The sequence below is a fragment of the Cebus imitator genome, unplaced genomic scaffold (genome assembly GCF_001604975.1).
Source record: "Cebus imitator isolate Cc_AM_T3 unplaced genomic scaffold, Cebus_imitator-1.0 Scaffold42, whole genome shotgun sequence".
Taxonomy (NCBI): domain Eukaryota; kingdom Metazoa; phylum Chordata; class Mammalia; order Primates; family Cebidae; genus Cebus; species Cebus imitator.
The window spans coordinates 354,571-378,155 of record NW_016107357.1 but is presented as its reverse complement, the minus strand read 5'-3'; the positions used below and the strand labels follow the sequence as shown (position 1 = coordinate 378,155).

Below are 23,585 nucleotides of genomic sequence, written 5' to 3'. Positions count from 1 at the left end.
AGCAGCAGCTAATTAATTGTTCTACCTGCCTCTGATGAAACCTTATACTGCAGGGACCTCATGTTGGAGCAGGAAGACATACCTAATGGAAAAGGACTCTGATGAGACAGACTTAGAGATTTACCTTTTTGTCTACTCTGCTGGATTAAGCTTAAGCTTTATGGCTGCATTGAAGCAATAGAATCTCTCTCATTCCATTTGCTACTGTCTCCCTTCTGTAACCTGTATATTCAAACCTTTATTTTAAGCAAGTGTTCATGGCACTCACATTGAGTAATGTATCTTAAGAAAAAACCCTGCTTAGGATTTAACATGCCTGTGGGTCTGCCATTGTATTAGCACATTGTTGGTACTCCATGTAGTTTAAATAAGGAAAGAGGTAGATTTCAGTTAATTTAGGCTTATGCTTTTAGATAGCATTATTATTATTATTATTTTTAGACAATAACTTCCAAATTGTGACTCTCTTAAAAAAAGAAAAAAGGAGTAAAAATTATCAAAACATGTTTCCCCTCTTGGACAACTGAAAAAGTATGAAATGATTAGGTTTCTTATTATATAAACTTAGAAATTAAAATAAAATAAATACATTTTCAATTTTACTGAGATGATATTTAATTCTACTTTTAAAAACTCTATTGTTTTTCTTCTGCTTCATTTTAATGTGTTTAAAGCCCACCTTCTACCCCTACCCATTTTCTGTATTATTAATAAGTTCATTATCTCCAAATGCAGCTGAAATCCTAACTTCTCTGTGAGACACTCTTGACTGCTCTAATACATATGCTTTATATCGAACAATTTCGTTCTTATAACAACTCACACTTAGTTCTTTCCATCTTGTTAGTCTTACTGGGACATAATCTGTGTTTTGTTTATTTATTCCAGCATCTATCATGTTCTTGAGTATATTCTAGGTGCTAGGAATTGCTTGGCTTTCCTTTTTTTCATTCATTCAACAACCCTTTGCTCTTCTCCTGGGAAAGGTAATTTGCAAGGCACTCAGAATCCTTAGTCCTTCCACTGAAGGAATTTACACCTTGCTCAGAGCAGTCTGGTGAGCCACAGGAGGATGGATTCTCTGGTAGCTGACAAAGCTCGCATTTTGTTTCAAAGCCGATGGACCTTCTAAGGAAGTGAAGAAATCAAGGAATGTATAGCTCAAGGTCTTGGCTCTGCACCCATCATCCACATAACCTTGGGAAAATCACTGACACTCTCTGAACTCAATTACCTCATCTGAAAAATGGTGATTATAATTATAATGCCCACCTGCCCATAACATGGTTGGGAGGGCTAAATGAAGGTATCATAGGGAGAGTGCTTATGTGAATCAGTAAAACACCATTCTAAATTTTATTTAGAGGTCAAGTCCAAGCCATTTTTTTAAGGATTAAAAAAAAAATCCAGTGCATAGCAAACTCATTGCATTCAGAAGACTCATCAGCACAGTTTTGGAATTCTGTACTTTGAAAACATGACAACAGATGCTAATGTATGGGGCTATATAAGTCACTTACCAGATGGTTCACAACACATCTTTCCTATTAGATTTATGCAATAAATCTTCATTCCCCTTGAAACATTTGCTTGAATGTGTCCATAACTTTTTATCCTCCTTTCGTATGTTTCTGTAGTACACATCTGGCTTCGTTAATGTCAGATTATCATTAGGATCAGGTATTCATTTTCTTTGACCAGTATGGTAAAATGAATCCTATTTTGTTATTGTTGTTGTTGTTGGGGGAGCTGAGAGGTAGCAACAGAAGAGTGGGTAAGGATGGTGATGGGAACCCTAGATACATAGAAAAAAAATTTTATTATTGATTTTTTTACTCCTCCTTTCATAAAGATGCCACTCCTCTCTCCCCATCAACCCCTGGCTCCATCCCCACTCCCCCTTATTTCTGTGCAGTATTAGGCTGGGACCAGAGGAAGTTGGTGTGGCAATTCATGGGCACAGGAAATATAGCTTACATCTGCTAACATCTCTGGAAATTGACTTTCCATTGTTATTGATGCTTGTAACTATAATTTCTTCAGATGAGGATGCTATATTTGACAAGCTACCAAGCTTTGCAATTATTTTGAAGATAATCTGCATCTGCTTTCTATAGTCTTTATACATCTGGAGAATATCCTGTTTTAGTGAGGAAATTATGGAATATGTTGAAAAAAAATGAGAGTTTATTTAGGAACTGGTTCACTCCCATTTTTACCAAGATTTTCTTTGGTATCATTTATTCATGCTCATTATAAAAAGCATGTAATGTACATAAAAGTAGAAACATTTGAACTTTGCTAGTTCAATTTATGCATTTTTTTTTCTTTTATGTTGTATTTTAGGGAATTTCCCTGTGGCTGACTGCAGAACAACTCATTTTCAATTTATATTTTATCTTTAGGTTCAATTGTTTTAAGGTAGGAAGAGAGCATTTTAAAAGGCAATAATTATTCTGTGTGTTCAGTAATAGTGTATCAGCAATGATTTTAATCTTTGTAAAATAGTTGCAATTTGTCTTTCATTGCATACTTTTAATATAAATAGGAATATATTTTGAGAATTCCAATTTTCTCTTGTATGTGGATTCATACCTTATATTCCTTAATAAAATACTTTCCTGCCATATTTAGTGTTTTACTGTTATAGGATTATAAATCAATATATCCAATAGCTTCTAAATTAAATAAAAAGGAGAGAATAAATGATGTTGATGTTATAAATGTAAATACTAATAAGTTAAGAACATTTACCTGATTAAAATGAAACATTAATAAGTGTGTTAGAAAACTATGAATGTAGTTGTGAAACTACATTTGGATATAAGCTAATAAAAACTGGCTTGGTAGATATCTTTAGGTGGCTGCCTTAATGATATCAAGTCCTTTTGCTTTTCAAAGCTTCATATTCTTCATCTGTAAGATAAATGCTAGACAAAATTATCTCCATGGTTTTTGTTTCTAGCATTAGTGTTATCAATCCTCTAAATGTTAATGGGCATTCTGAAAGTATATAAGGTGTATGAAAACAGTTCATTTTATTTTCCCCCCTCCCTCCCTCCCTCCCTCCCTTCCTTCCTTCCTTCCTTCCTTCCCTATCTTTCCCTTTTTTTGAGACTTGCTCTGTTGCCCACGCTGGAGTGCAGTGGTGCAACCTTGACTCATTGAACCTCTGCCTCCTGGGTTCAAGCAATTCTCCTACCTCAGCCTTCTGAGTAGCTGGGATTACAGGCACCCACCATCACGCCCTGCTAATTTTTGTATTTTAGTAGAGACGGGGTTTCACCATGTTAGTCAAGCTGGTCTCTAACTCCTGACCTCAAATTATCCAGTCACCTTGGCCTCCCAAAGTTCTGGGGTAACAGGCATGAGCCACCATGCCCAGCCTAGTTTATCTGTTTAAAGTAATTTACTTTTATTTACAATAGTTTTACCTAAATACACACCTTATTGATACAGAGGCATTTCAGATTAACAACTATCTATCTAATTAACAAATACAGAATTCAAGACATCCTAGTTAGTAATGTGTTATTGTTTTCATTGGTGCCACCAAGATATTTTGCTAGTTTACATGTGGTGTAGCTACATATATGTATACCATATTTGGAAAAAGCAATGGGAGATGGAGACAGATTAAAAGAGGAAAGACTGTTGCTAAATTCGCCTAGTTTAGGGGAAGGATGATATTGGGATTGAGGTAATTATGGAGGGTAGTCATTTTATTGTTCAGAAAATTCCACAACCGTGCTTCCATTAACTCTCTGGTGATATTGTCACTAAAGGAGTAGAAAAGAAGAAGAAAAATGAAACAGCAAAACAGACATCCTCTCTACACTTTGCTGTGTTTGCATTAATGCAGCATCGTAGCAGCTGGTATCTTTTTTAAAAGTCTTTTCTTTTCTTTTTGTGGCCTTTTTTTCCCCTCAAGAGTAAGCCGACCAGATTTTCACTTTATGAAACTGGGACAGCCTAGCAGGGGATGAGAATTCCCATGAACCATCTTCTGGGGATAATAATATCAGTAATCAGACAGTATCATGGCAATTGCAGAGAGAGATGAATGGCAGTGGACAGGAAGTCAACACTGTTTTGTTTGTTTGTTCTTTTGAGAGTGAGTTCAATGTTTGTTTGTTCTTTTGAGAGTGAGTTCAAACTATTTGCCAAAAAGTTGAGCTTCACTGCCACCCCCTGTAAACTCTTGAACTCCAAGTTATTTAGAGACAAAGACAGATGGCAAAGCAGATTTGCTAAAGAATTACATAAATGGACTATATTTCAGTAGCTATATGTTCACCTATTTGCCTTTAGAGCTAAACTATCTGTGCTAAAGCCAAATTGTTGGTTAAAATCCAGTTTCTCTCGTCTCACATGTAGTCTTTGGCCTCTATGCTCTCCTAGTGCTTTTTGGTCCATCTACATGGTTGTCATTTAATCTTTTTCATTCAAAAATATATTATTTGACCTATTTTGTCTCAGACACCATGCTGTGTACTGGGAAATATAAGGATAAATACAATACATAAATCTGAAATTTATGTGGAAGAATAAAAATCTCTTAGCAGTTTATCCATATTTTTATCAAGTTATAATTTAATACTTTTATAGTATTTTTTAGTATTTTGAACAGTATTCTTCAACAGCCTATTTTGAACATTTTGAAAAGACAAGCAACCAATAGTACTGAATAAATGCACAGAGAAACATAAATTGTGAAAACTTAATATTTACTAAAAGTGGCCTCAAAACATAAATGGGGAAAAGACAGACTGTGTATTATTGCTTTTTAAAAATGCTACTCCACGGAGGAAAACAAAACTGGGTTTCTTCCTAACAACTCTTACAAAGACAATCTCTGGATGTATTATAGAGATAAACGTGGAAGGTAAAACAATAAAAATAATAAAGGAAAATATCTTCATGATCTACAAATAGAAAAGAAGTTTTTTTAAAACTCAAAGGCATAAATTAAGGCAGACATTGATTAACTTATTTATATAAAATTTAAGGATTTATATTGTACAAAGAACATATTAAAATTAATGCCCAAGAGAACAAAATAAATTACTTACAGTGTCTAATACTGATGAGGGATTAGCATCTAATATATAAAAAGAAGCCTACAGATTAAAAAGAAAAAGATAGCAATCTCAATGTAAAAAGTAGAGAAAGTAGATGATCAGACGATTTATAGATGAGGAATCCTAAAGAACTAGCTGGCATAGTTAGTGCTCAAACTCACTAAGTGAAATGCAAATTCCAACAATGTGAATTAGGCAAAAATTAGAAATAGGTATTGTATAACATTATGTTGGCAAAAATATGGACATTTGAGACTCCTCACATATGTTGTGGAACTGTAGACTGCTGTAGCCAGTATATGCATACTGCACGACCCAGCAGTTTTATTCCTGATGTGCCCCCCAATGAACTTCTCACACTGTCCATGATGTACATACAAGCAGTATTATTTGTGGAGGTAAGGAGTTGGCGTGTCCATCACTGAAAGAACGAATAGATAGAACTTGGTAGGTGTACATGTGGAGTACTGCTCAGAGGTTAGAAGTAATGGTCTAGGTGTGTACATAGCGATGTGAATGGATTGGTAAAGCATAGCGCTGAATGAAAAAAAACATAAGGAAACATAATGGATTACATAATACCATTTACATATATTAAACACATACATATAAAATAGCATTGCATCCTTTACAAGAATGCTTAACATATATCATCGAGAATACTTGCTGTTTTGTGGGTGGGGCATGAGAACAAATATATAACATGAGATGAGTCTTACACAGTCCAACAATGAGGATGGTACTCGTGGTGGGTTAGGGATGATTACTATCCACAAGGAGTTGATAGTATGGTGAATGAGACAGATGCATAAATAATTATAATGAAACATGGTAAGTACAATTGGGGGGTCTAAACAGAGTGTTAACATGTACCATTTTTCTACTAGACTAAGGTTTTCATTAGGGCAAATACTGTTTTGTGGTAGTGTTGTCTAAACTTTTATTCTTCCATACTTCATAGATCACACACACACACACACACACACACACATTAGTGAGGAGGTTCTTGAATCCGATAACACATTAACATTACTTGGAAAGGTTTGAAAACTGCTTTCCTTTATCTTTGACACTATGTATTTGTTTTTGTTCAGGATTACTCTATTAAAAGCTGTAAAGTCTTTAGTCAAGATACCTATTGTTTCTTTTTTTCTTTTCTTTTTTTTTTNTTTTTTGTTAGATAAAGTTTCGCTCTTGCTACCCAGGCTGAAGTGCAATGTCGCGATCTTGGCTCACTGCAACCTCCGCCTCCCGGGTTCAAGCAATTCTCCTGCCTCAGACTCCTGAGTAGCTGGGACTATAGGTGCCAGCCACCATGCCCGGCTAATTTTTGTATTTTTTTTAGTAGAGACAGTTTCACCATATTAGCCAGGCTGGTCTTGAACCCATGACTTTGTAATCCACCCGCCTTGGCCTCCCAAAGTGCTGGGATTACAGGTGTGGGCCACCGCACCAGGCCCTACCTATTGTTTCATGTTGAGCATTTAACATGACAGCGGGTAGCTCAGTGGACTGTAGCATTATGACAGGTGCTGGTTAAATCTGCTTCAGGTCAGTTATCTCATGACCGAACAATTGGTTCTATGGCTTCTATGAATGATACTGTCCGTGATCAATCATCTCACAATTTCCAAAACCATAAGATGCAAGTTTACAAATGCCTCAGCATTGAATGATCATGCCTGAAAAAAAAAAACAAGGTATGACAAAAATGATATTATCATTTAAAAAATAAATAAAATGTAGATTTCCTTTGTATGTTTTTTCCACCTCCCTGGAAATATATATTTCTAGATACAATGATCAACTTGTCTTTAATATAAATGGGAATTATAGTGGAAATTTCTGACATTATAACAGGCTTGTAGGGGATTCTTGTTTGGCAGGTAGGGCTTTTGAGGCTTTTGAAAACATTCCCCAGGCAGCTCCATATATTCCTCCAGAATGTCAGTAATGAAAGATAGCTCATAACTTTATATACATGGTTATTTATTATTTAAAACTTTTCAAAAATGTTTGTAGTACCTACATTGTAAGATCTACTGGGTTTCTTTGAACCATTTAATTAAACGTTGGAGCTCTTGCAGTTAAAACAAAATCTGATTCAAAAATAATATTTTAATCTCTGTGTGGGATAATCCAAGATTACTGTTGTACTGTTGGGGGAATATATACCTTTTTATATTCTGTTATAAACATAACAGAATATATTTTATTCTGTCATACTGTCCCAGGGAATATATACCTTTATTTTATTTCATATTTTTAAACTTTTCTTATTTCTTCTATTCTTTTAGCTTATTAATTTAGAAGGGCACCTTCTAGTGTCTACACTGGTCATAAGCCTGAAGGCCCAGGTTTAAGAGAAGTCTAGGGAGCACTGTCATTATAGCTTTTAATTTTTTGCCTGATATCCATACTAGATGATGACATTTCCCTCTAAATAAGGCTGTTTCTGTCTTAAAAAAAAAATACCTTCCTTCTGGAATCAGAATGCCCATTTCTGCTGGTGGGAGTGTAGATTGGGAAAACCACTCTGGAAAACTGATAGAATGTACCAATGATGAACATATGCATAGCCTTTGACCCAGCAATTCTACTTCCAGGTATATGCTCAACAGAATATGCACCAAAAGACGCATACAAAACAACTTCACAGTTTTATAACAACCAAACACTGGAACAAACCAAAATTTTCATCAACATGAGAATGAAGTAATAAGTATAAATAAATATAATATAAATATAGTATTCATATATAGGAATACTATGTGGCAATGAAAATAAACCACTGTGCTATATGCAATAAGGTTGGCTTTCATAAATGTAGCATCAGGAAGAAGAAGCTAAACATATAACATGCATTCTGTAGGCTTCTGTTTATATAAAGTTCAGACACAGATAAAAATAATCTGAGATATTAGAAGTCGGCATCATGGTTGCCTTTGGGGAAGAAGGTAGAAATAGTGATTTAGAGAGGTCTGAGGGGACTTCGGGGTGCTGGTGATACGTGGATCAGGTAATGGATAAAAAGAATGTCACGTTGGGATAGTCAGTCAACTTCTATAAGTATGACCTGTGCACTTTTCTGTATAATTTTAATTTTAAAAAGTTAATTAAAATATTAAAAAAGGCAAACAGTGTCTTGTTCAGGCTTTGTACTGGGGTTCTCTAGAGGAAGAGAACTGATAGGATACATGTATATATGAAAGACTCACTTGATCACAAGGTGAAGTCCCACCATAGGCTCTCTGTAAGTTAAGGATTAAGGAAGCCAGTGGTGGATCGGTTTGAATCCCAAAATCTTAAAAGTAGGGAAGCCCACAGTGCAGCCTTCAGTCTGTGGCCACAGGCCCAAGAGCCCCTGGCAAACCACTGGTATAAGTCCAACAGTTCTAAACCTGAAGAACCTGGAGTCTGATGTTCAAGGGCAGGACGTATCCAGCATGGGAGAAGATGAAGGCTGGAAGACTCCACAAGACTGCTCTTCCATCTTCTCTGCCTGCTTTATTCTAGCTGAAATGGTAGCTGATTAGATGTGCCCACCCAGATTAAGGTGGGTGTGCCTCTGTCTGTCCATGGATGCAAATGTTAATCTCCTTTGACAACAACCTCACAGACACACCCAGGAACAATACTTTGCATCCTTCAATCCAATCAAGTTGACACTCAATATTAATCATCACAGAGTTATATAATAAAATGGTAAAACTAGAAAGGTATACAAGAGAATGGTTGCCTTTCAGGTCAAGTTACTGATTACCTCTGTGTGGAAGGACGAAGGCTAAGCATGGAAGACACAAGAGCTTCTCAGGAACTAGTTTGTCTGTTAAGTTTTTAACTTAGATGAGGGTACACTGATATTTATTATTCTTCAAACTTTATATTAATTTTATTTCTTATATTTTGTGTGCATAATACATTCAGTTTGGAATTCGAAATTTTTTTACCTGAGTTTTGGTTTTGGATATAATAAAATACGCATGCACAATTCACCTTATGTCTCCCACTGAATGTTAGCTGTAAGAACTGGACAGAATTCAGAGTCACTATATGAGAAGTTTGAAATGCAAAGAATAGGAGATCAGAACTGGAAATACTCCTAAACTTGTGGTGAGTTTATCATTGTTCCCCTTCTAGTAGCTTCTTGCTTGATCTCATAGTTGAAACCCAGAAGTGGACAGAGAGAGCTCCAGGAGAAAACCACTGGTTTGACTTGAGTGGTAGAGGCAGAGACTAGCCTGCCTTCCCTCATTCCCTCCCTCTCTCACTCCCTTCCTCCCTTCTTCCCTCCTTCCCTCCTTCCCTCCTTCCCTCCTTCCCTCCTTCCCTCCTTCCCTCCCTCCCTCCCTCCCTCCTTCCTTCCTTCCTTCCTTCCTTCCTTCCTTCCTTCCTTCCTTCGTGTCCCTCTCTTTTTTCTCTGTTTCTTGCACCCAGGCCCCAAGTGCTAATAATGATGGCAACAGGTGCCTACAGGGGCCAGATGCCTGAATAAGAGGACTCTTCTTCTCATTTCAGTGGAGCTGTGGTCCCAAGAGGGTAGAGCACATCCATGTTACTTTCCCTCTCTGTCTCTCTCTCCTTGCACTGTGTGGGAAAAATGTGGGCATATGTGGCTGAGTAGGATAACTAAAGCCCCAGATTTCTAGTTGGAGGACTGAAAAGAGGAGCCCAAGAAAGTAGAAAATTGAGAGAATCATGTTGGTTAAGAGGTTGGGAAAGTGACCTTATAAAGATGTTTATGAGCTCCTGGCCAGGTGCGGTGGCTCACACCTGTAATCTCAGCACTTTGGGAAGCTGAGGTGGGTGGATCACCTGAGTTTAAGACCAGCCTGGCCAACGTAGTGAAATCCCATCTCTACTAAAAATACAAAAATTAGCCAGGCATGGTGGCTAGCACCTGTAATCCCAGCTACTCAGGAGGCTGAGGCAGGAGAATCACTTGAACCCAGGAGATGGTAGTTGCAGTGAGCTGAGATCGCACCACTGCACTCCAGCCTGGGTGACAAGAGTGAAACTCTGCCTCAAACAAACAAAAACAATGAAAAAAGAGGTTTATGAACTCCTGGGCTCACCAGTTGAGTGAGAATCTGATCCTAATTTAATATATCAAAAACTTCCAGAATTAAACCAACAGATCCACCTGCACCTATGTCCATACTGGACACTGGGTGGTGCACACACAGAAAAAATCTGAATACCACTGCAAAAACCTTGGAAACAGCTCATATTGGAACCATAACCCTGAGAAGGTCAGTTGGAACTTGTGGGCCGAATCTCATCAGTTTGGTTGCTAAAACAAAAGTATCACATATTCCATTAGAGTTAAGCAAGACACATAGTCTCAAAACACATTAAAAATGTCTCTAGATACCATCTAAAATTATTTGGAATAAGAATAACTAGAAAAGTTTCAACCTACATCAAGAAGACAATTAACAGATACTGATGTTTAGAGGATACAGATGCTGGACTTTTCTAACAGACTTTTAGAGAAACTATTATTTTTTTTAAAAAAAATGCCCCAACAAGCAGTCACAAACACTCCTGAAACAAAGTTAAAATAGAAAACCTTGGCAATAGGAAATAAGACATAGAAAAATCAAATGGAAATTTTAGAATTGAAGGATACAATAACTCACAATAAAATTCTTATTGGATCTGCTCAATAGCACCATGGCAATGGAAGAGGAAAGAATCAGTAAACTTGAAAATAAATCAGTAGAAATTATCCAATTTGACAAACAGAGGAAAAAAATAGACTGGGAGAAAAAAATAAACAGTCTCAAAGATGTGTGGCACAATTAAAAATAAAAAAAGGTTTAACATTTGCATCATAGGAGTTCTAGAACAGGATGACAAATAAGTGTGGTGCTAAAACACACTTGAAGAAATAATGGCCAAAAGCTTCCAACACTGGAAGAAAGAAAGTAAGTTCTGTGAAAATCAAACAGTATGAATCCAAATAAATCCATGTTTAGACCCATTATAATCAAAATGCTACAAAAATAAGACTAAAAACTCTTGAACAAAAGCAGAGATAAATGACGCATTTCCTGTAGAGGAACAATTTAAATGACTGTGGATTTCTCATCAGAAATCATAGAGGATAGAAGGAAGTGACACATATTTTAAGGTGCTGAAAAGAACTGCCAAACCAGAATTCTATATTCAGCAAAAATACTGCTGAGAAATGAAGGTGAAGTAAAGACATCCTCAGATAAAGGAGAATTAAGAGAATTTGGTGCCAGCAAGTCAGCTCTAAGATAATTTCTAAAGGAATTTTTTCAGATAGAAGGGAAATAATACCAGAAGGAAATTTAGAACAAGCATGAAAGAAAAGCAAAAGAAATATTAAGTACTGGGGTACATATAATAGACTATTCTTTTCCTCCTGAGTTCTTTAAAATTTGTTTGATAATTTAAAGCAAAACATTTAACGTTGAATGATGGAGTTTTCAATGTATATAGATCTGATATGTATGGTAACTACAACGTAAAGAGGAAAGGATAAAGGGAACTATAGAATGATAAGGTTTCCACTTATTGATAAAGGGATCAACTCACCGAGCATATGTAATAATTGTAAATGTGCACTGAAAATACAGGAAGCAGAAACTAACAGAACTGAGAGTAGAAATAGGCAAATCTATAATTATAGTTAGAGACATCAAAATTCCTCTCTCTGTAATAGTTACAATTAAGAGAGAAAAAATTATCAAGACTATAGAAGAACTGAACATAAACATCAACCAATTGAATCTAATTAATATTTTTAGAGCATTCCACTGACTAACAGGAAAATACAGATGCTTTTCAAAAGAACATAGAACACTGATTAAGATAGACTATACCCTAGATCATAAAAACAATGTTTAAAATGTAAAAAAAAATTGAAATAATCTAAAATATATTCTCTGATCTTACAAAATTAATGTATAAGCCAAATAAGAGGAAGATAGGAAAATGTCCAAACACATATTTGACAATGCATTTCTAAATGATCCATAGTCAAAGATGAAATCTCAAGGGAAATTAGAAAATATTTTCAACTGAATGAAAATGAAAATATGCATATTAAAATGTATGTGATACAGCTAAAGCAGTGCTTACAGGGAAAGTTTATAGCATTATATCTATTAGAAAATAAGAAAGATCTTCAGTTAATACTCTAACTTTCCACCTTAATAAAGCAGAAAAAGAAGAAACTGAAAGTAAGTAGAATGGAGTATAATAATAAAGATATAAGCATAAATTAATAAAATTTAAGGCAGAAAGACAATAGATAAAAATCAGTAAAAACAATGAGCACTGTTTTAGAAATCAATACAATTTATAAACTTCTAGCAAGACTGACAAAAAATGAAATACACAAATTGTCAATATCAGGAATAAATTGGAGACATCATTACAGATCCTACCACCATTAAAAGGATAATATAATACCATGAAAAATTCAATGTAAAGGAATTTGGCAATGTTGACGGAATGAATATATTTCTTGAAAATCATGAATTACTACCAAGATAACCTAGGCAAACCAATACCTGTTAAATAAATTGAATTATTGTTAAAAATCCTTTTGCCAAAGAAATCTCCAGGCCCAGGCAGTTTCATTGGTGTATTTAACCAAACAATTATAGACGAAACAATGCCAATTTTTAAAAATCTTCAGGAAATAGGTGAAGAATGAACACTTCCCAACTCATTTTATGAGGCCAAAGGAGTAATTTTGGCCTCCAAAGAGTAACCCTTATACCAAAACCAGACAACAAAAGAAAAGAGAGAGAGAGATACAAAGCAATATTTCTTATGACCATAGATGCAAGCATTCTCAATAAAACACTAACAAATCAAATCTTTGAAGATGTAAAATGAATAACATGTAATAACAAAGTGGGGTTTATTTTGTAAACTAGGATTGCCAGGCTGGCTCAATATTAGATGTCAATCAATGTAATCCTCCAGAAAAACAAAAAACAAAAAACACAGGTTTATGTCAATTGATGCAGAAAAAATATTTGCCAGAATTTAACATCTATTCATGATAACATTTTCTGCAAAGTAGGCATAGAATGAAACTGCTCCATCTTGATAAAGTCCATCCACAAAATATCTACAGCTAATAGAGTTAATGGTGAAACACTAAATGCTTTCTCCCTATGATCAGGAACAAGGCAAGGATGTCCTGCCTATAAAAATTCTATTCAACATTGTTCTAGAAGATGATTGGAAATAAAGCACAGGCAACATGATTTTCTAGGTAGAAAATCCCAAGAAAATTACAAAAAACTCTTAGCCATAAAGCAACTTTTCAGGTTACAAGGTTAGCATACAAAAATCATTGCATTTCTATATACTAGCAATGTACAATTGGAAAGTGCACTTTAAAAATAAAAAAAAAATTATAGCTCCAAAAATGAAATTTATAGATATAAATTTAATATTTCTAGGATCTATTGCTGAAAACTACAAATACTGATGCAATAAATCACAGAAGATCTAAATAAATTGAGACATAGTCTATGTTCATGAATCAGAAGATTCAACAAAGTAAAGATGTTGATTCTCCCTAATGTGATAATAGATTTAATGAAATTTCTATAAAATTCCAAGGAGGATTTTCTTATGGACATAGACAAGCTGATTCTAGAGCTTTTATGGAAAGGCAAGAGAACCAGCACAACTGAACTGATTGTGAAAAAGAATAAGCTTAGAAGAATCATACTTTCTGATTTTAAGACTTACTGAATAGCTGTACTAATCAAGACAGTGTGGCATTGAAATAGACAATTACCAATGGATGATAACAAGAATCCAGAAACAAACTCACATAAATATGATCAGTTGGTTCTTGACAATGATACAAAAGCAATTTTGTCCTTTCAGCAAATGATGTTGAAACAACTGAATATCAGTAGGCAAAAAAAAAAAAAAAAATTTAAAAATTAAAACTTCACCTAAACCTCACATCTTGTAGAAAAATTAACTCAAAAGTGAACAAAAACCTAGAAGTAAAACATAAAACTATAAAACTTTTAGAACAAAACATAAGAGAAAATTATCATTATCTAGGGTTAGGTAAAAAGTTCTTAAACGTGACACTAAAGATATAATCCATAAAACAAAAATTGCTAAATTGGTCTTCATCAAAATTTAAAATGTTTGCACTCTCACCATTAAGAAAATGAAAGAACAGTTCCCTTGCTGGAAGGAAATATTTGCAAAGCACATAGCAGACAAAGTTCTTATAACAAGAGTAAATAAGGAATTTGCAAGACTGAGGAGTAAGAAAACTAACAACCTAATTTAAAAACGTGCAAATGACTTGGACATTTCAAGAAAGGAAACATGGAATGCATATAAACACATGAAAAAATGTTCAATACCATTAGTTATGGGAAAATGCATAATAAAATATTGAAATTTATGGCATATCACTAAAATGGCTATTTTTTTTTTTTTTTTGAGACAGAGTCTTGCCCTGTTGCCCAGGCTGGAATGCAGTGGCACAATCTTGGCTCACTGCAACCTCCATCTCCCAGGTTCAAGCAATTCTCCTGCCTCAACCTCCCAAGTAACTGGGACTACAGGCACCTGCCGTCACGCCCAGCTAATTTTTGTATTTTTAGTAGAAACGGGGTTTCACCATGCAGGCCAGGATGGTCTCAATCTCTTGACCTCGTGATCCACCTGCCTTCCTAGTGCTGGGATTACAGGCATGAGCCACTGTACTTGGCCTGGAATGGCTAATTTTTAAAAGTGTGACAGTACCAAGTGCTGATAAGAATGTAGAGGAGCTGAAACTTGCACAGACTGCTGATAAAAATGCAAAATGAAACAGCTACTCTGGAAAACAATTTAGCCATTTTTAAATAAAGTTAAACATGACCTACTATAGGATATAGAAATCCCACTCCTAGATATTTACATTTGAGAAATAAAAAATATATGATCCATAAAAATCAGTATATAATTGTTTATAGCAGTGCTATTTGCAATTGTCCAAAACTGTGAACAATGTGAATGTCCTTCAAAAGCGAATGGATAGATAAACTGTGGTGCATTCATACGATGAAACACTACTCAGCAATAATGAAGAACAAACTGTCAATCAGGCACAGTGGTGCACGCCTGTGATCCCAGCACTTTGGGAGGCTGAGGCAGGTAGATCACCTGAGGTCAGGAGTTTGTGACCAGCCTGACTAACATGGTAAAACCCCATCTCTACTAAATTCAAAAACTTAGCCAGGGGTGCATACCTGTAATCCGAGCTACTTGGGGGGCTGAGACAGGAGAATCACTTGAACTGGGAGATGGAGATTGCAGTGAGCAGAGATTGTGCCTTCACACCCCAACCTGGGCAACAGGAGCGAAACTTTGTCTCAAAAAAAAAAAAGAAAAGAAAAGAAAAGAAAAAAACTATCAATACACACAACAGTTTAGACAAATCTTCATGCTTAGTGAGAGGCAGACTCAAAAAGTGACATACTGTAGTATTCCATTTTATGTTATTCGCAAAAAGATAGAATTGTAGTGCTGGAGACAGATCAGTGGTTGCCAGGAGTTAGGAGTGACAGGTGGTTTGCCTATAAAGGGATTGCTAGTAGGAATTCTGTAGGGCAGGGAATTGTTTTGTATCTTGATTCTTATAATATTTACATTAATCTATTCATGTGCTAAGATTCACAGGGCTGTACACCAAAACTAGTGTTGTTTATGCTGTATTATAATTTAGAAAATAAAATTTTTACACTGATAAGAAAAAATAATCTTACCACCATGGAAATTACAGTATAGTGAAGAGGTAGGGGAGAGACAACAGTAAATAAAATAAATGTGTCAAATAAACGGAATTGGACTTGGACTTACAGAGCATGCTAATAAAGGTGCTTAGAGTCTCTTTTCTTACCAATTTAAGAATGATTTGTTTATCAATTTTTCTGCAGTGAAATAGTTGCTTCCAAATTAACAGGGCCCCATAGAGATATTTTATCTTAAGTAGTTAAATATCCCCTATGCAAATTTGTTTCACTATTCATTTACTTAGAGAAACCTTTCTTCATAAATATATGAAATTCGTGCCCAAACTTTAAAATTGTTACTTAATGACATTTGGATCGAATTTCCGGTCGTGGCTGAGAATTTGGCTGTGTAAAAATGAAAGGTTAGAAACATATTATCAAAGCGAAAGGAGAATTCTTTTGATAAGTGACTTGAATGAAAGTAGGTTTCCCTCTCAATTAGTTTCTGTGTATACTTACAGTTTTTACAAGATGTTGGACAAGTGGTTTTGTTCTGTGCCTCAGTTTTCCCATACGCACAGTGCAAAAATGGTTACAGCTAATATACTTCCTGAGACCATATCAGCATGCATGTTGCATACATACTGAAACAGAAGACTCAAAGGCCTTTGAAGAAGAACATCAGTATCACAAAGTTTCATCATTTTATTTTTTTAAAACCAAATATCTCTTTTCCTCATTTCACAGTTTGAACACGGATGAAGAAAATGACAGAAACTTGTAATTGGGGAAATGTAAAATATTTAAGGTTAAAAACTGTCTATGTAGCAAAAAATAAAGAAGAGAGATTACTTTATAGTCTCTTTTTAAGTTTGAAAACCCACATCACAAAATGAAAGAATATCTAATCACAGATGCCAGAGTTTGAAGACTGTAAGAAAAGCCACCTGGAGGAAGAATTGTGGACATATCTAAAGCTCCTTTAAAAGATAGATTAGCCGGGTGTGGTGGTAAGCCCCTGCAGTCCCAGCTACCCAGGAGGCTTAGATGGGAGGAGCACCTGAGCTTAGGAGGTCAAGACTGCAATGAGCTGAGGTCACACCATTGCACTCTAGCCTGAGTGATGGAGTGAGACCCTATCTCAAAAAAATAAATAAATAAATAAAAAGAAAGAAATATAAAGATGTCGTGAGATACAGATATTTCTACATCGGAGAGCTAGTATTTATGATTTTAATATGGTTATTTTAAAAAGGTAGGTCTTCAGCAGAAACAAATGTGCATGCTTGTTGCTTTCCCCTAAAAAATACATATTTCAATATTGATAAGAACATACATATTTCAATAACAATAAAAGCAATCTTTAAAATGTCATTGTATTGCTATATTTGTACCATATACAGTATGTACATATGTCTCATACTGGATATGAACACTTCAACTGTGGTTACTTACTACACTGTCCAATAAAATGTGCATATGTATGTACATGGCTTGTATGGAGAACTGTTTAATAAATATGTTGATTACTTGATAGCATGTTTTACAATATTACTTTTCATAAAAATGGGAGACATGATATTTGCTGCCGTTAAACAGCATGTTCACAATATTTGCATTTCCTGAGCAAGAACTAATGGTAACAGAATTTCTGTGTTAACACAAATATCTGGGCAGCTTATTTCAAGAACAGTTTATAATTATACATTCTAAAGATAAACTGAAGACTCTGCAAAATGTCATGTCTGCTTTTGGATGGCCTTTCCTTAAACATTTTTGTTGGCACTACTATAAAGCGTTAAGACTCTGGAACTTGTACAATATAGGAAAAAGGAATGTTATATTAGGTATGGATATAAAAGATGCTAATATTATCCAATATAGGAACTCAGCACATAGAGAATGCAAAGAAAACTTCAGTTCTAATTTCTCAAAAGGAATGCCGTTGTAAGAAACAGTTCTAATGTCACGAGAGAAATTCAGTACTTTCCTTCTTAACCTTATAAGTCAAGGGGTGAAAGTAAAATCTCGGAAATTAAATGTTCTGTTGGATTGCATTGGAATTTTGTATCGTTCCAAGTGCTAAACAACTGTAGTTTACTACTTTTAAAATTTACTACTTTTCCCTCTTCTAATTGTAACAAAGTTTTCAAAGACAAAAATGAACAAAGACCAGCAGTCCCAGTTGTGCTATGAAACCAGCTAGGAAACTTGACTAGTTCCCACTACAGCATACTTTGTAAATGTGTTTCTGAAACCCTTAAGGTAAGACTTTAAAAAAAAAAAATTGGACAATTGTCAAGGATGGTTGATTTTTAAGGCTTAACTACCTGAGCAATGTTCATTTAAAATAACATATGAGTCTCAATCCAAATGATCTAAGCTGAGCAAATGGCCGCTTTGTCCTTCCCTTCCAAAGGAAGTTCTGAGGTGCTACAAAATCTATGAGAGTGAAATTTCTTTGGTTAGTGCTCTTTATTCCTTTGTGGTAAATTTTGTTTTTCTGCATAGCTTTAAAAAATTGAAGGCTATTGGAACCTTCTTATAAGAAACCTTCCTAGTCGGAGAGTTCAATATTTTTCTTTTCTTCATTCATGAAAATATAGATCCACTGAGAAAGAGAACAAGGTGAAAGTATCATTTTTTTTTGGGGGGGGGCGGGGAATCAGAGGAATAAAGGCCTTTCTTTCCTGGTCAGTTTATGTTGTGCTAAAGGCTGGGAATCATTATACTCTTTGGGTGTGGGCCCCAATTTTGGGCCTCTGATGATGATAGTAGAATCTGGAAGTCAGAAGCCTGCATCCTAGATCAGCTACTTTGCTTGCTGAGCTTCTTCAGTATGATACTGAATCCCAAACTCTTGACCTCCCCAGAGAACCTGGGGTGTTCTCCCTAGGTGCTGGGTCTCTGAGCAGCATCTCCTTAGGTGGACAGACCCAGATGCTTCCTTCTTGAGTTGATCTAAGTTACCCCTGACCATCAACCCCTAAGTGTGGAAGATCACAGTTATTCCTGAGAGAAACACTAAGTTGTTCCTAACTCTGCTTTGCCATCTTATAACATGTTTGCTTCTGGTTGAAATGAAAATTTTCGGAAAAGTGGTTTGGTTTTGTTTTGTTTTGTTTTTCTGTATCATTTTTGTTATTTTTATTTCCTTAAACCTTTATTTTGGGCAAAGCACTACCACAGAAGTATAGCATCATATAAAAGTACAATTGGAATCTTTAAATGTAACCTTCATCCAATAGCAGACATTTAAAAAATCACTCTCATGTTTTATATGTGTTTCAAACAGCACTGACCTCCTCAATAGGTAATTTTGTTAACAGGACTGGACTTTGGCTGTTCTTTTTTTTTTTTTTTTTTAGATGTTGATTTAGGGACCAGCTGCCTCCTAGGAAATTGTGATCAAAAGCTATAAAAGCAGACCATAAATATGTCAAATGCATGAGTAGGAATTGGGAAACTTGATTTGTCCCATGATTCAGTCTGGGTTAAAGATTGGTGCCACTTGAAATTACTATCCTTAGGGAAGTCATTAACAACCCCCAAAATGTTTGTATGTGCCTGTATGCAAGTATATGTTGTATATTTACAATTTCATCCCATGTTCTGTCTCTCCAGTTTTATGATTCTAGATTTTGTGACCTCTTGACTCCCTCCTCCTCTATCTCTAACACTCTGTAACTCAGAGGGGATCAAAAAAGCTAGGATGCGTCAAATGCAATTTCATTAAGTTAAAGAGAAATACATTATTTAAGAAGCAGAAAAAAATGGGATGAGCATGATAAGATGATTTAGTGCAAGATGGCAGAGGCTGTAGTGACAAGGAACACAGAGGAGGAGCTTCTGTGCAGCAGAGTGAGCGTGAAGTGTGCCCAGAAAAGTTCTGCACATAAGTGCTGTCTATCCTAGGCTTAAAAGACAAATTAGAATTAGGCAGATGAAAGTGAGCAGGTAGGAGAAAAAGTCTTGGAGAAGGAATAGCAAAGAACAAAGCCTGTGACTCCTGAGAAAGAGAAATTATTTTTATTTATTTTAAACCTACAATAACAACCGTTTCTCAAAAGGGTATAGGAGAAGAATTGAAATACGGCAGAAAGTGGGAATAAAAGATTTGGCTAATTGAAATATACCCTCGCCCTATTCTTAATTTACTCACTGGTTTGATATTTAATTGCTCTCTAAGAGGATATTGACTGTCATTAAACCAGTGGCTTCTGCAACTAGGTAGTATGAGATCTACTTGCAAAGCGTGGAATTTTCAGTAGGAACATAGTAAAATTTTGAAGGAAAGAAATTCTGAGAATAAAATAAAATTTTATTCACTTGAATTCTGTTTCATTGTGAACTTAAGGAAAAAAAAAAGCTTTTCAAGAAATGCTGTAATTTCTCCCTTTTCTAAATTGGCCCTTTATTCTGTATTGTCCTATTCTCTTACATATCAGTGATTCTAAAAGTGTGGTCGGGACCAGCACCATCAGCATTAACAGAGAGCCTGCTGGAAATGCAAATCCTTGAGCCCCATCCCAGACCTACTGAATCAGAAAGCTCTGGGCATTGGGCCCAACAATCTATGTTTTAATACTCCCTCCAGGTGATTCTGATGCATATCAAAGTTTTAGAATCACTGGTCTCTACTTCTCATGTATTTTGTACAAAACACTTATATATTATCTTCTTATTCATTGAAGTAATTTTGTATGTATGTTTTCTTTCAATAATTAACTTTTAAATGCCTTATGGACAATGATCCTATCCTTGTTTGTAACAGCTCTATGAGATATAACTTACATATAATAAACTACACACTACAGTATACAATTGTATCCATTTTGACATACATATACACCCATGAAACCAATACCTTAATAAACAAAAGTTCTCTTTTGCTGCCTTATAATCCTTTTCTCTGACCCCTTTACTGACTTACTTCCCCCATCTCAAGGGTAGTCACTTATCTGCTTTTTGCCTCTACGGATAAGTTTGCATTTTCTGGAGTTTCATATCAGTGGAATCCTACAGTATATATTCTTTTTTATCTGGTATGTCTCAATCAGCATAATTATTTTAACATATATCCATGTTGTTGAATCAGCAGTTAGCTCCTTTTTATTACTGAAGTACCATCAAATTGTATGGATTTGCCACAATGTGTTTATTCAGTTACTGTCTGTGGATTTTTGTGTTATTTTACCCTGGGCTTTTGGGGGGATCACGAGCCTAGGAGTTGGAGACAAGCCTAGCCAACATGGTAAAACCCCATCTCTACTAAGAATACAAAAATTAGCCAGGTGTGGTGGCACATACCTGTAATCCTAGCTACTCGGGAGGCTGAGGCAGGAGAATCACTTTAAACCAGGAGACAGATGTGGCAGTGAACAAAGATCACACCACTGCACTCCAACCTGGGCCACAGAGCAAGTTTCCTCTCAAAAAAAAAAAGAAAAAAGAAAAGAAACTGTTACAAGTCTGCATGGGCATAGACTTTCGTTGATCTTTGGTAAAAACCTGAGAGTGGATCATATATTAACTGTATGTGTAACTTTTCAGAAAACTGTCAAACAGTTTTATTCCAAAGTAGTATCACTTTACATTCTCAGCAACAGTATATGAGAATTACACTTGCTCCAAATCCTTAGTTTAGTTAGACTTTTTAATTGTATTCATTCTAATAGATGTGTAGTTGTATCTTGCAGTTTTAATTTAATTTGCGTTTCCCTAATGACGAATGATGTTGAGCATCTTTTCTTTTCTTTTTTTTTTTGAGATGGTGTTTCACTCTTGTTACCCAGGCTGGAGTCCAATGGCTCGATCTCGGCTCACTGCAACCTCTGTCTCCTGGGTTCAAGCAATTCTCCTGCCTCAGCCTCCCAAGTAGTTGGGACTACAGGCGCGTGCCACCATGCCCAGCTAATTTTTGTATTTTTAGTAGAGGCAGGGTTTCACCTTGTTGACCAGGATGGTCTCGATCTCCTGACCTCGTGATCCACCCGCCTTGGCCTCCCAAAGTGCTGGGGTTACAGGCATGAGCCACAACGCCCGGCCAAGCATCTTTTCATGTGCTCCTTTATCATTCATATATCTTCCTTGTTGAAGTTTCTGTTCTAATTTTCTGCCTACTTTTGTATTAGGTTGTTTTCTTGTTATTGAGTTTTCACAATTCCTTCTATATTCTAGATATGAAGCCTTTATTTGATTTTATAATTTACAACATATTCTGCTAGTGTTGGCTTGTCTTTTCATTCTCACAACAGTGTTATTTAAAGAGCATATATCGCTTCTCGGCCTTTTGGCTAAGATCAAGTGAAGGGCATATGTTTTTAATTTTTGTGAAGTCTATCAATTTCATATGTTATAGGTTATACTGTTCATATTGTACCTAAAAGAAAAAAATTTTTGACTAGCCCAAGTTACAAAGGTTTTTCTCATGCATATTTATTTTTGTGGGAAACATATAGTTGAGTTTTGCTTTTTTATCCAATCTAATAATCTCTGACTTTTTAATCTTTCTGCTTTTGGTATTTTTAATTGACATATAATAATTATACATATGAGATACAGTGTGATATTTTGATACATGTATACAATATGTAACTGTCAATATTAGGGTAATTAGCATATTCATCACTTCAAACATTTAGCACTTATTTGTATTGGAAATATTCAAAATCTGCTCTTTTAGCTATTTGAAAATATACAATAAATTATTGCTAATTATACTTTATAATGCTATAGAAAATTACTTTCTAATTAGAATATTTAGACGATTTATATTTAATGTGTTTATTGATATGGTTAGGTTTAAATCTAGCTTTTTTCTATTTAATTTTTATTTATTTCATCTTTTTTGTTGTTTTTGTTTTCTTTCTCTTCATATTTTTATCTTCTTTTGGATTAATTGAACAAATTTTTTGATTCCATTTAATGACCTTGGTTGGCTTATTAGCTATAAATCTTTGCTTTATTATTTTAGGATTTATAGTATACATGTTTTACTCATCACAGACTACATTCAACTAATAGTATACCTTGTCCTTTATTGTTTGAGACTTACACTAACATATTTCCATGTTTCCTCCCTCAACCTCTGTGCTATTCTTGTCACATGTTTTGCTCTTACATATAACCCCACACTACATTGTTATTATTATTTTTGTTTAAACAGTACATTGTTAAAGTGATGTAATAATAATAACAAATATATTAACTCACATAGTTAACCATTTCTGGTGTTCTTCATTCTTTTGTGTAAATTCATGTATCCATCTGGTATCATTTTCTTTCTGTCACAAGGACTTCCTTGAACATTTTTGTAGTGCAGTTATGCTTGTGATGAATTATTTCAGCCTTTGTATATATGCAAAAGTATATATATGTTGCCTTTGTTTTCAAAAGCTATAATATTTCAAATTATCAGTTGACAGTTCTTTCTTTAAATACATTGTTTCAATGTATTGTTTTCTTGCTTTTACTCTTTCCAATGAGAAATCTCTGTTTTATTTACCATCAGGTCTCCACATAGTGTCTCCTGTCTCTGGCTACTTTTAAGATTTTATACTTTACCAGTCATTATGAACAGCTAGGTTATGATATACCTGGTATAAGTTCCTTTATGTTTCTTATTTGGTGATTTGCAGAGCTTCACTAATCGGTAGTGTATAAATCTCCCTTGCCTCAGATTTGGAGACATGTAAAATATAGTTATAATAATTATTTTAATGTCTTTGTTGGCTATTTTTTCTTTTTTTTTTTTTTT

The 23,585-nt window shown here is 35.0% G+C and overlaps 1 protein-coding gene across 6 annotated transcripts in view; it reads left to right on the top strand.

Annotated features, from left to right (window-relative positions):
- The window catches only part of ESRRG (estrogen related receptor gamma), a 580,561-nt gene that overhangs the window by 206,311 nt on the left and 350,665 nt on the right, over positions 1-23,585 (top strand). Inside the window, exon 3 of one of the 6 annotated variants that reach the window (XM_037737703.1) lies at positions 18,338-18,454. The exons of the other annotated variants lie outside the window; for them this stretch is intronic. The gene's annotated coding sequence lies outside the window, so the exon portion shown is untranslated. The remainder of the gene's footprint in view (positions 1-18,337; positions 18,455-23,585) is intronic. 6 annotated transcript variants of the gene reach the window in all.